This window comes from Jaculus jaculus, chromosome 1 (assembly GCF_020740685.1).
Source record: "Jaculus jaculus isolate mJacJac1 chromosome 1, mJacJac1.mat.Y.cur, whole genome shotgun sequence".
In the NCBI taxonomy this organism is placed as follows: domain Eukaryota; kingdom Metazoa; phylum Chordata; class Mammalia; order Rodentia; family Dipodidae; genus Jaculus; species Jaculus jaculus.
In genome coordinates, this window is record NC_059102.1 from 260,328,006 (window position 1) to 260,340,041 (window position 12,036).

At 42.7% G+C, this 12,036-nt stretch overlaps 1 pseudogene; it reads right to left on the reverse strand.

Annotated features, from left to right (window-relative positions):
• Positions 1-2,306: 2,306 nt before the first annotated feature.
• On the reverse strand, positions 2,307-2,751 carry LOC101606203 (annotated as a pseudogene).
• Between the last annotated feature and the right edge of the window lie 9,285 nt (positions 2,752-12,036).

Genomic DNA, 12,036 nt, shown 5'->3' on the forward strand with positions numbered 1-12,036 from the left:
TACAAGGGGACACATGCATCTGGAGTTTGTTTGCAGTGGCTGGAGACCCTGGTGTGCTCTCTCTCTCTCCCTGCCTATTTGTATATCTCTTTGTCTCAAGTAAATAAATAAATAAGCTTGTTTAAAAAATTTAAAAATGGTGATTTAAAAGGCTCTTAGATGCAACATATCCATTTAGCCAAACAAGAGCAGTAGTTTCTTCACTAGGGCCTAAGATATCCCCAGGCACAGGTTTTTGACTGGGTTTACAGCACCAGATGTGAATTCCTTCCTATGTAGATGGCCTCAATTTCAATCCGAAAGCAGTGGGTTAACTACATTTAACAGTCACGACACTGCACCAGTGAGCAATCTTGCCTGGCTTGTCATTAGTATCGCACCCAAGGCTCACAGCTGAGTAAGACTGTTGATGACAATTTTCCCCCAACAGCCTGCATAGCACCTTCTAGCACTGAGAGAGCTAACCGCCAGGGAGGGTGCTTCCAGCTCAGGCCCAGCTTGATTTCTCTATGTCTTACAACCAGCACGTGTAGCATATTCAGCATTGGGGTCTTACCATCTAGTTTTAGTGGGCAGCCAAGAGTAGTGGAAATTGCCTCTATTGTTTGGGGAGGGGAGGTGTTCACTCAAAGGCCTTCCTAACCAACAGCTAGTAAGGAGGTAGTTCACCTAAGATACTGGGATTTTATTTATATATTTGAGAGACAGAGAGAGGAAGAGGCAGAGAAAAAGAGAGAGTAAGAGAATGGGTAAACCAGGACCACTGCAAACGAACTCTAGATATATGTGCCACCTTGTGCATCTGGCTTTACGTGGGTCCTGAGAAATCGAACCTGGGTCCTTTGGCTTTGTAGGCAAGCACGTTAATCACTAAGCCATCCCTCCAGTCTGACACTGGGATTTTTATTCAATAACCTATGGCTTCTGGGAGCAACTTCACCCACGCATGCAGGTACGTCCATTCAAATGCTTTTTACTTTATTTTACTACTTTTTGAGATAGGCTCTTACTCCCTCTGGCTGACCTGGGATTCATTCTGTAGATCCAGGCTGGTCTCAAACTCACAGCAATATGCCTCCCAAGTACTGGGACTAAAGATGTGTGCCACCACGCGCAGCCTCAGCCCATTTTAAAAAAATTAGTTATTTTTATTGACAACTTCCATAATTATAGACAATAAACCATGGTAATCCCCCCCCGCCACTTTCTCCTTCACAACTCTATTCTCCATCATATCCCTGCCCCCTCTCAATCAGTCTCTTTTATTTTGATGTCATCATCTTTTCCTCCTATTATGATGGTGTTATGTAGGTAGTGTCAGGCACTACAAGGTCATGGATATCCAGGCCATTTTGTGTCTGGATAGTTACATTGTCAGCAGTCCTATCCTCCTTTTGGCTCTTACATTCTTTCTGCCATCTCTTCTTCAAGGACCCCGAGCCTTTGAAGGTGTGGTAGAGATATTGCAGTGCTGAGCACTCCTCTGTCACTTCTTCTCAGCACTATCGTATCTTTGAGTCATCCCGGACATCACTGTATCTGAAAAGAGAAGCTTTTCTAACCAAAAGTGAGAGTAGCACCTTAACTGCTAAGCAATCTCTCTTGCCCGAAGAGACTTTTTGATGGACATAGCCATTCTTCTTAACCAAAGACCAGTGGGAGCTGTTCTCTGGAGTCTATGACCTTCCTATTCATAGGATTTTGGTTTGGTTCTCAGTACCAGGTATGAGTTCTCTCTCACTGAGTGGGGCCCATATCCAATCAGAGAGCCATTGATCACCTGCACAGGCTGCATGCCACTATTGCACAGGTGTGTACATCTTGTCCAGCTGGTTAATTTCATAGCTTGCAGGATCCCCTGCTTATTCATACTGTTGGTGGTCATTATTCCCCAGTATTTCACATAGCACTTTTCAGCACCATGAGGGCTAACCAGCAGGGAGCTGGCTTCCTTCTAAGTTCCAGTGTAGTGTCTCAATGTCCTGTGTATGACAGGTACTTTTGCTGGCCATAGTAGTCTGAGCTGGCAACTATAGTCTTTCATAAACTGAAATACATTATTCTATGTCCTTTGGGCTTTTAAAGTTTCTGTTGAAAAACCAGCTGTTATTCTGATGAGACTTTGTTGTACATTTAGTGCTTTAACCATAGCATAATGTGGTGAGATTCTTTTCTGGTCATGTCTATTTGGGGTTTTATATTTTTGTACTTGGATGGATTTCTCTTTGTCTAGATTTTGGGAATTTTTCTGCTGTGATTGTATTGAATTTTTTTTTTTTTGGAGCAAATACTTCTTAGTGGGTATATTTTACAAAAACACTGGAGGGTCATGCAATGCTGCCTGCATTGGATGCAATCCTGGGCCACAAGTCTGCATACTCCTTTGCAACTGGTCCTGTTATGGCAGAACCTTTCATCTCACCTTTATTGTTTACAATGACCACTACATTGTCTTCAAAATAAAGAAATACCCCATCTTTTCTTTGGTATGATCTTCATTGTCCAAATCACCACTGCTGGAGGGACCTTCTTTCTTAACTCTGGTTTTCTTTTCTTGACTGTGGCCATCACCATGTCACCTACACCAGCAGCAGGAAGTCTGTTCAGGAGTCCTTTGATCCCCTTCACACAGATGATATACAGATTTTTGGCTCCTGTGTTGTCTGCACAGTTGATCACAGCTCCCACTAGAAGACCCAGGGAAATGCAGAATTTCACACCGGAAGACACACCACGTCCTCGCTTGGACATCTTGAACGCCTGGAAAGAGTCAAAAAGCTATATTGAAAAAAAAAAAATATTTTTATTTATTTATTTGCAATGAGAGAGAGAGAGAGAGAGAGAGAGAGAGAGAGAGAAGAGAGACAGATAGAATGGGTGCGCCAAAACCACCAACCACTGTGAGCAAACTCCAGATGCTCACGTGAGTACTGGGGAATCGAGCCTGGGTTGCCAGACTCTGCAGGCAAGTACCTTAATCACTTAGCCATCTCTCTAGCCCCTTGAAAATCCTTTCTATGCCTTTGCTATGAAATGAAATTATTTTCCTTCTTCTGTGCCTATAATACATAGATTTGATATTACTGCTCCCAAAGAACTTTCATGTAACATTCATAATGCTTTTCTAAAAATATAATTATCCTTGACTGTACCTTTCTTCATGCCTTATATTCTGTCTTCCTTGTAACCCATTTTATTGATGATGCTTCCAATAAGGCTTTTTATTTGACTCATTATGTTTTTCATTTACAGTATCATTTCCGTTTATTTTTTCCTTGTGTTTGTCTTTATTGAATTCCATTTTTACATCCTATATTGACTTTTTTTAAAATTTCATTCAGCTATTTATTTTGTTCTCTTGGAACTCATTCAGGAGTTTCATTTCTTTGAATTATAACCATTCTTATAAATTCTTTGCCTAGAATTTCATCTGGCACTCTCATTGAGAGCATTGCCCTGGGATGGGTCGATTTTGGAGGAGACATGCTAGCTTGGTTACCTGTGTTTCTGTGTTGGGACTTGTGCATCAGGAGTTAGAACACTGGCTGAATTTTTATTTATTTATTTTTTTGGGGGGGCAAATTAGGCCACTTTTTTTTCTTTCAGAAGGGCCTAAGTTGTAGTAAAGTTGAGGTGTTGTTTTCCTCTGTTAGACCAATGTTCAGGACACCAGACTATCTCTGGTGTTCTTTGATCTGCAACAATAGTTACTATCCAGGGGCAGACCCACTATGAAAATAGTGTAATATTCAATTATAGAGCAATCACCCTTTAAGCACTAAGCATTTTAGGGAGTGAAGGGACATTGACAGTACTGTGTATACTGATATGTTAGTTATTGTTGTACGAGTGGAAAAAGGAGAGAAAACCAAGTAAGACTACTGATTCATATTGGGAGGACAGACAGAAAGCAGAAAAGGGGGTGTAAATAGAAGGGGGAAATGAGGAGGCAGAAAAAGTGAGGAAGGATAAGAAATTGTTGGCTAAAGGTCAACTGAAAATAGAGAGGTGAAGATGTGCTCTTAGATAATGTACAACAGCCTTCTCTAAGGAGGCTTAGGCAAAGGGACCTTGCAAATGAAGCAAGACTGCTCACTGTGAGTGGGAAAAAGTAGAAGGAAAGAGTCAGGAGAAAAATAAAAAAGCAACACAAGGCAGGAGGAGAACAGGGGGTGAGCTGGCCTGCTAGAACGACATGGGATAGTAAACAAAGACAGAAAATATGGCGAGAGAGGAGAGAGCGAGGGGCCACTGGGTAGAAATGCAGGATATGAAAACTGACTGACCTGACTGCCGGATTCCATCTGTAGTCTCGTGTTCCTTCCCCAACACCGAAATCCCATCTTGCTGCTGGGAGTTCCTCTGGGATAGGCAGTCCTCTCTCCCCCTCCGAGTCTGCCTTTGGGTGGTCAAACTGCTCATGCTGTCCTGATCCAATCTGATTCATGGGTAGTGCTTCCCCAGCAGGGTCTCAGAGGCTCACAACACCTCTGTGATTTCCTTCAAGGTTCTCATCACAGATTCAGATAATTTAATGTGTAGGAAATTCCGAGTTAGGTATGAATCTCACTAAGGTTGTTGTGGAAGCTCTGTAACAGTGTGATTAAGCACAAAATGCTTCCCAAAGAGTGTCCCCTTTTTCTGAAGAAGGGTCTCCCTCTAGCCCAGGTTGATCTGGAATTTACTTTGTAGTCTCAGGCTGGCTTTGAACTCACAGGGATGCTCCTACCTCTGCCTCCCAAGTGCTGAGGTTAAAGAGTACAACACCACGCCTGGATGCCCTTTTTGATAGTCCAGGCTAAGAAACAAACTTCTAGGTAAAATGGTCTACATGTTAGACAGTTCTGGTCCAAGGTCAAGGGGATGTATCTGGTGATGGCTGTCTTGCTGATAGAGTCCAGATAGTACAGGGTATCATATGGCAAGAGACAGACATGTGTCTCAAGATTGACTTTTTTTATTTTTCACTTATAAAGAGAACATTAAGTACCTTTGTCTTCCTGTGCCAGATTTTTAGTTAACATAATGTCCTCTAGTTCCATTCCTGTTTCCATAAATGGCTGGATATAATTTTCTATTGATATAAATATTTATAACAGTCACTCCTATATGTATGTATGTATGTATGTGTATATATATATAATTTTGTTTAGCATCTATCTGTTGATGGACCCTTAGGGTGACTTTGCTATGGTAGGTTGTGCCCCAGGAAATATGGAGTATAGATTTTTCTTCAACGTATTGATATCATGTCCTTTGGCTATATACTCAGTAGTGGGCTAGTTATAGCATATGATAGCTTTATTCATAGTTTTTGAGGACCCTTCGTACTATTTTCCATAGTGGCCATACTAACTCATATTCCCACTAGCTGTATATAAGCATTTCCCTTTCCCTACACCTTTGTTTTGGCTGTCTTAATACTAGCCCTTCTTACTGGGGCAAGGTAACTCAGTGTGGTTGATTTATTTACTTATTTGTTTGGGGGCGGGGTGTGCGTGTGTGTGTGTGTGTGTGTGTGTGTGTGTGTGTGTGTGCTTATGTGTGGACACACATGTGGAGGTCAGAACACAGCTTTTTGTCAGTCCTCACCCCCTTTACTTAAGGCAGAATCTCCTCACTGTTGCTCACTGTTCCACTTGTAATGCAGGCATTTCTCCTGTCTCTGCCTTCCTCCTCAGCGCAGATGCACTGTGATTGGAGAAGCCTGCCACAGCTTCTGGCTTTTATGTGGTCTGGGCATCCAGATTGAGGCCCTGAGAGTGTTTTATCCACTGAGCCATCTCCTACCTCTCACTGTGGTCTTGGTTTGCATGTCCCTGATGGTTAGTGATGTTGAGCGTTTTCATGTAGTCAATGGCCCTTCATCTATCCTTCCTTGAAAAAAATCATTTTTAAATCATTTGCCTATTTTTAATTTTTTTTTTGTGTTTTTTTTTTTTTGAGGTAGGGTCTCACTCTAGTCAAAGCTGACCCGGAATTCACTATGTAGTCTCAGGGTGGCCTTGAACTCATGGCGATCCACCTACCTCTGCCTCCCGAGTGCTAGGATTAAAGGCGTGCGCCACCACGCCCGGCTATTTTTAATTTTTTTATGCTGTTGAGTTCCCAATATAATAGGTGGAAGGAACTGGCCCTCTTTTCAGGTTTCTGGGGTGGCCAGACCCTGTAATTTCCTACTAAAAATGAGAGTGGCATTTTAAGAAGCTTTTTTGTTTTTTCCATGTAAGATACAGCTCAGTGGCCAGTTCTCTAGGGACTTAATGTCATGGCATTGCATCTGGCAGGCTTTTTACTCCTGGGATAAAAGTAGAAGGCTAGGAAAGGCATATTTCATAGACTGTCAACAAGGGACAGAAGGAATATAACTTCACTTTTACAGATTATTCATTAAGAACTCAAGAACCCGTCTGTCGCTTGCCCCCAAGTGGGTCCCTGTCTACTACATTCATCCCTCAGTGATTTCCTCCTTAATCTTCAGGAGAGCAAAAGGACAAGTATCTCTTAACTTTCATGATGATTTCTGAATGACATGTGAACACAGATCCGACCTATCCTTGGGGGTAATAATTTCTTGTTGCCAAATTCGGGAACAAGACTGGTGGCATGGAGTCTCTGTCTGGGATGCACTGCAAGTCCCCAGGGAACATCAGTTTACTTGGAACTGGTGGAGTGCAGAGACACAAACCTTAAAAGCATATTAAACAATTAGAGAGGCCAGACAGAATGACTTGCAATTCCAGCAACTCAGGAGACTGAGGGAGTAAAATCGCCATGAGTTTGAGGCTAGCCTGAGCTGCGTAGTGAGTTCCAGGCCAGCCTAGGCTATAGTATGAGACCTTGTTTAAAAAAAAATCCACACATCCACATGTATTTATGTATGTATATATGTATTTAATTAACCAAGCAGGGAATATACAACAAATAAGTAGGAGAATGGTGGTAGAAGCCAGGAGAAATGAAGCAATGTTTGGCATAAGCAGTCCATATATCCTTTTGGTTCTATTTACTTTTCAGTTGGCTTTCTGTATATCTCCTTAATACTTATCTTTACTTGTCTTGAAGTGTGTAGCCAAGTACATTAGGTGCAGGATAAACGGCTCAGACACTGTTTTGTCAATAAAACAAAATGTGAGCAAGGGATTTAGTGAGGGTTAGGCCAGCCAGTACCTTGCAGTCCTACTTAGTTCCTTTATAGGCCTCAGTTAAGGCTGTGCATGCGTATATGCGCGTGCATGTGTGTGTGTGTGTGTGTGTGTGTGTGTGTGTGTGTGTGTGTGTGTGTAAGCATATATGTGTGAGTGAGACACGAGTCTGTGGAGATGAGAGGATAACTTTCAGGCCCGTTCTTGCCATTCCACCACCTTTGAGGCCAGGTTTTCTCTCTCCCTCCCGCTGTGCCATTGTTCTTTGAGGCACTTGCCTCCAGCCCTTGGGAGAGCCTCCTGTCTCCATTTTGCTGTCACAGAGCTAGGACTATAGAAACTTGCCATGGCTTTGTTTCAAGCGGGGTCTGAGGCTCTCAAACCTGGGTTCTCAGGCTGGAGTGGTGAGTACTTGATCCACTGAGCCACCTCCCAGCTCCTTGGGTTAGCATTAATCATGCTGAGTGAGGTGGCCCCAGAGATTGAAAGGGGATATTGTGTGTCCAGGCCCCCTTGGGTAGGAATAGCTTACTTTGGTCTCAGAGTCAGGCTGGATTTGTAAGGGTCTTGTTCCATGGCTTTGCTGATGTTTCTCTAAAAACAACAACTCCAAAAGAAGCCAGACATTTCATCTCAGAGCAAGAATAGTTATTATAATCACAGGGCAGAGAATGATCAAGAGGCCAGCATGTCACAAGGCCAAATGAAGATATGTATGTTTTTATGTGGTCACCTGACCATTAAACTATACAGGCATTCAGTGCAGCTCTTGTTATGGAGTCAGGTCCTGGTGTCTGTCCTCTATAGACCTAAAAATCTTGGGTTGGAGAGATGGCTTAGCGGTTAAGTGCTTGCCTGTGAAGCCTAAGGACCCCGGTTCGAGGCTCGATTCCCCAGAACCCACGTTAGCCAGATGCACAAGGGGGCGCATGCGTCTGGCATTCGTTTGCAGTGGTTGGAGGCCCTGGCGTGCCCATTTTCTCTCTCTCTCTCTCTGTCTGTCACTCCCGAATAAATAAATAAAAATGAACCAAAAAAAAAATTTAAAAATCTTGCTGTGACTGAATCAAGTGCACATAGCCCAAGGCAAACACCAGAAAGCTGGTCTATATTTCAAAAACAACAATGTTCAGAAGCTAGGATTCTTGCACTGGCCTTTTTAAGCCCATAGGCAGACCTCTGTAAGAACAGATCTTTTACCGGAGACCCACAGGCTTGGATGTGCGTTAAAGGAACTTCGTGATCATTTGCCAACACAGGCTGTTGGGCGCATGTCCGGAAGAGCTAATGGGACAGGTAATCTGGACTTCTGGCTGAGAAGGTTAGGAAAGCACAGGTGTGGCCAAATACTGCTGGGATCTGTCAGCTATTTTTCTTGAATACTGCGGTCACGGGTGGCTTTTCTGAGTAGATCTTGTGACTGGGAGGTGGCGTTTCAAGCTTCTTCTCACATGCGGTGCAGCTCATTCTGCTTCGTCACCACCAAGACTCTCCTGTGGGTGTCCAAGACTGAGCAGGAAGCCAAAACTTGACCTTTTTTCTTTCTATGTGCAATTCAGTGGAAACTCCTTCAGGGTTACATCTTGGACCTTGCAAGTTTCCTCAGCGCCCTGTGAGTGTACAGCTAGGGTTTGAGACCTAAACTCCAGGGATCCTCACTTACCCTGGATGACCTGCTTGAAGATCTTGTACCCCTGAGGGTTCTTAGTAAGTCTCTTCAGAGAATTATTCTTGAGACTTATGCCCCCAGCCTAGAGCCACTGGACTCTCCTAGAGTTAGAGGGGATTCACTATAATGGTTTCTCCTTTATTAAGGTGCATAAGGGAGCTTTTCTTGTTGCTGGGGAGATAGCTCAGTCAGTAAAGTGCTTATCTCACAATCTTTGATCACCAGAACCCATGCAAAGCGCTAGGCATGGTGGTGCATGACTATAATTCCGATGCTGGGGAGATAGAGATGGGAGAATCCCTGGGGCTCACTGGGCAGCTGATCTAGCCTAATTGAGCTGCAGGCCAGTAGAGACCTTGTCTCAAAAACAGGTAAACAGTGTTTCTGAAGGTGACACCCAAGGTTTTCCTCTGGCCTTCATATGCATGCACACATCTGCACACACATGGACTTAAACTTTTTTTAAAAAAATTATTTATTTATTTGAGAGAGACAGAGAGAGAGAGAGAGAGAGGTAGAGAGAGAGAGAGAGAAAGAGAGAGAGAGAGAGAGAGAGAGAGGCAGATAGGGAGAGAGAGAGAGAATGGGCGTGCCAGGGCCTCCAGCCACTGCAAATGAACTCCAGATGCATGCGCCCCCTTGTGCATCTGGCTAACGTGGGTCCTGGGGAATCGAGCCTTGAACCAGGGTCCTTAGGCTTCACAGGCAAGTGCTTAACTGCTAAGCCATCTCTCCAGCGCAACTTACAAATATTTTTAAAGGAGACTCTTATTGAACATCAACACCAGAGTAAACTGTAATTCCTGAACCACCAGGCGGTGGTATGGAGAGGATGCTGGGAATCACTAAATTAACACTGTGCTGCATTTGTGTAAAGTCTTATTGTGTGTATAGAATTTATGATACATATGTTATGTGTTGACTTGGTTCTGCTCATTGTCTAGCCTTCCTTCCTTTACTTTTTCTCACTACACTGCTTTTCCTTAAGATAATTCACATACCACCAAATTCACCCTTTTAAAATGTGCAGTCTAGTGAGTTTTAGTATATTTGCAAGATTATATGACCCATAATCACTGCCTAATTCCAAAATGTCTTCATCACCTCAAAAAGAAACCCCATAACGAGTTAGCAGTCATTCCCCAATTCCTCCTTCCCTTGCCCTCCTTTCTGTGGCTTTCAATTTGCATGTTCTAGAAATGTTATATAAATGGAATCACATAACATGCAGATTTGATGTCTCATTTCTTTTCCTCACACAATGTTTTCAAGGCACATCCTCGATAGAATATGTCAGCATGGCGTGTTCCTTTACATAGCTGAATAATATTCTAATGAGTAGGCATGCCACATTTTTGTTGAGCCATCCATTGGTTTCACTTTTAAGCTGATGTGAATTATGTTGCCCCAAACAATCATGTGCATGTTTTTTTTTCAATGAGCAGATTGCCTGCTTCTTTTTTTTTTTAATTAATTAATGAATTTATTTATTTGAGAGCGACAGACACAGAGAGAAAGACAGATAGAGGGAGAGAGAGAGAATGGGCGCGCCAGGGCTTCCAGCCTCTGCAAATGAACTCCAGATGCGTGCGCCCCCTTATGCATCTGGCTAACGTGGGACCTGGGGAACCGAGCCTTGAACCGGGGTCCTTAGGCTTCACAGGCAAGCGCTTAACTGCTAAGCCATCTCTCCAGCCCAATGTGCATGTTTTTATATGTCCAAGTCTGGGTTCTCTTTGATGTACACTGAGGAGATGTTTGCTGGGTTGTGAAGTATCTCTTCATTTAGCTTTTATTGTGTGTGTCAGGGTCTCATGTAGCTCAGTCTGGCCTAGGGCTTGCTATGTAGCCAAGAACCTTGAATTCATGATCCTCCTGCCTCTAACTCCCAAGGGCTGGGATATAGGTATTTGCTGTCATACTCAGCACATTTTTGTCAGAATCTCACTATGTAGGTGGCCTCAAACTCATGATGCTCCTGCCTCAGCCTCCCGAGTGCTAGAATGCAGGCATATGCTACCATTTGTTTACCTTTCATGGGACTCTCCTCACAATTGTTTTTGGTTTCAGTGTATTGCACCTATCTCTTTAAAGTACTGCAAACCCCTCTTTTTGGAATGAGGCAGATATAAATAAAAATAAATCACAAAGCATTCCCAAGCCATCTGTTTAATAATCTGTGCTAGAATTTTGCCAGGTTTCTATATTGAGCTGTTGGTCTATAGTTTCCAGAAATATCCTCGGTCTCCTTGTAGAAATTAGAACATTTGTTCAGCCAATGTTCTCACGCTGCATCTGACTTGCTTTTCAGTCCTACCTGCCAGGTCTTTCATGAGTGTAGTGTCTAATTCACCTGCTCTGGCCCCCAAACTCATCTACAACCCCAAAGCTCTCACCATTACCTTTTTACCCATCTTGAGATGGGTCTGTTTCTTTTTTTATATCAAAGTAATTCATGCACATGCTTAAAAATAAATCAGAACAGAAGAGCCTACAGAGATGAGTCCTGCTCATCCCTTGCCACGCCTAGTCTTGTTTCCCAGAGGCAACTGTTTTGAAATCTTACCTCATGATTCTAGAAGTAACTTGTAGATCTCTGAATAATGCGCTTATGTTGCTGTCCCTTGGGGTTTCAAGTTTAAACATCTTGTATTGACTTATGACTGTGAAAAATGAGGGCTGAGTTCACAGGCATTTTCCAAACAACCCTCTCTCTCCCCAGCTCCCAACATGGCTACTTGGCTGTTTTTATTTAGTTCCTCTAAATAAAATAAAATAAACTGCTTATTATGTTTGTTGCTTCATGTAACATATTTCCATCTTTATTTTCTTTCTCTTTTTTTTCTTCCTTCATTTATTTATTTTTCTTCCTTCCTTCTTTTATGCTATTTTTTAATCTTTGGAGACAGGGTCTCAGTAGTCCAGAGTGGCCTTGAACTTGTGATGTAGTTGAAGATGACCTTGGACTCCTGATCCTCCCACCTCTGCCTCTTAAGTGCTGGGATATAGGCTTAACTCACCACGCTTTGAATTTTTTTTTCCCTGAAAGACAATATTGCACTTTGAATAAAGCAGATACAAATAAAAATACATTGCAAAGCAATGTATTCCAGTCTGACCTCAAACTGTAGTGATTTTCCTTTCTCACCTTCTAATTTTCTAACCATGATCAGGTCTTCTGTGTGTTTTAATTTTAATTTTAATTTTTGTTTATTTATTTAA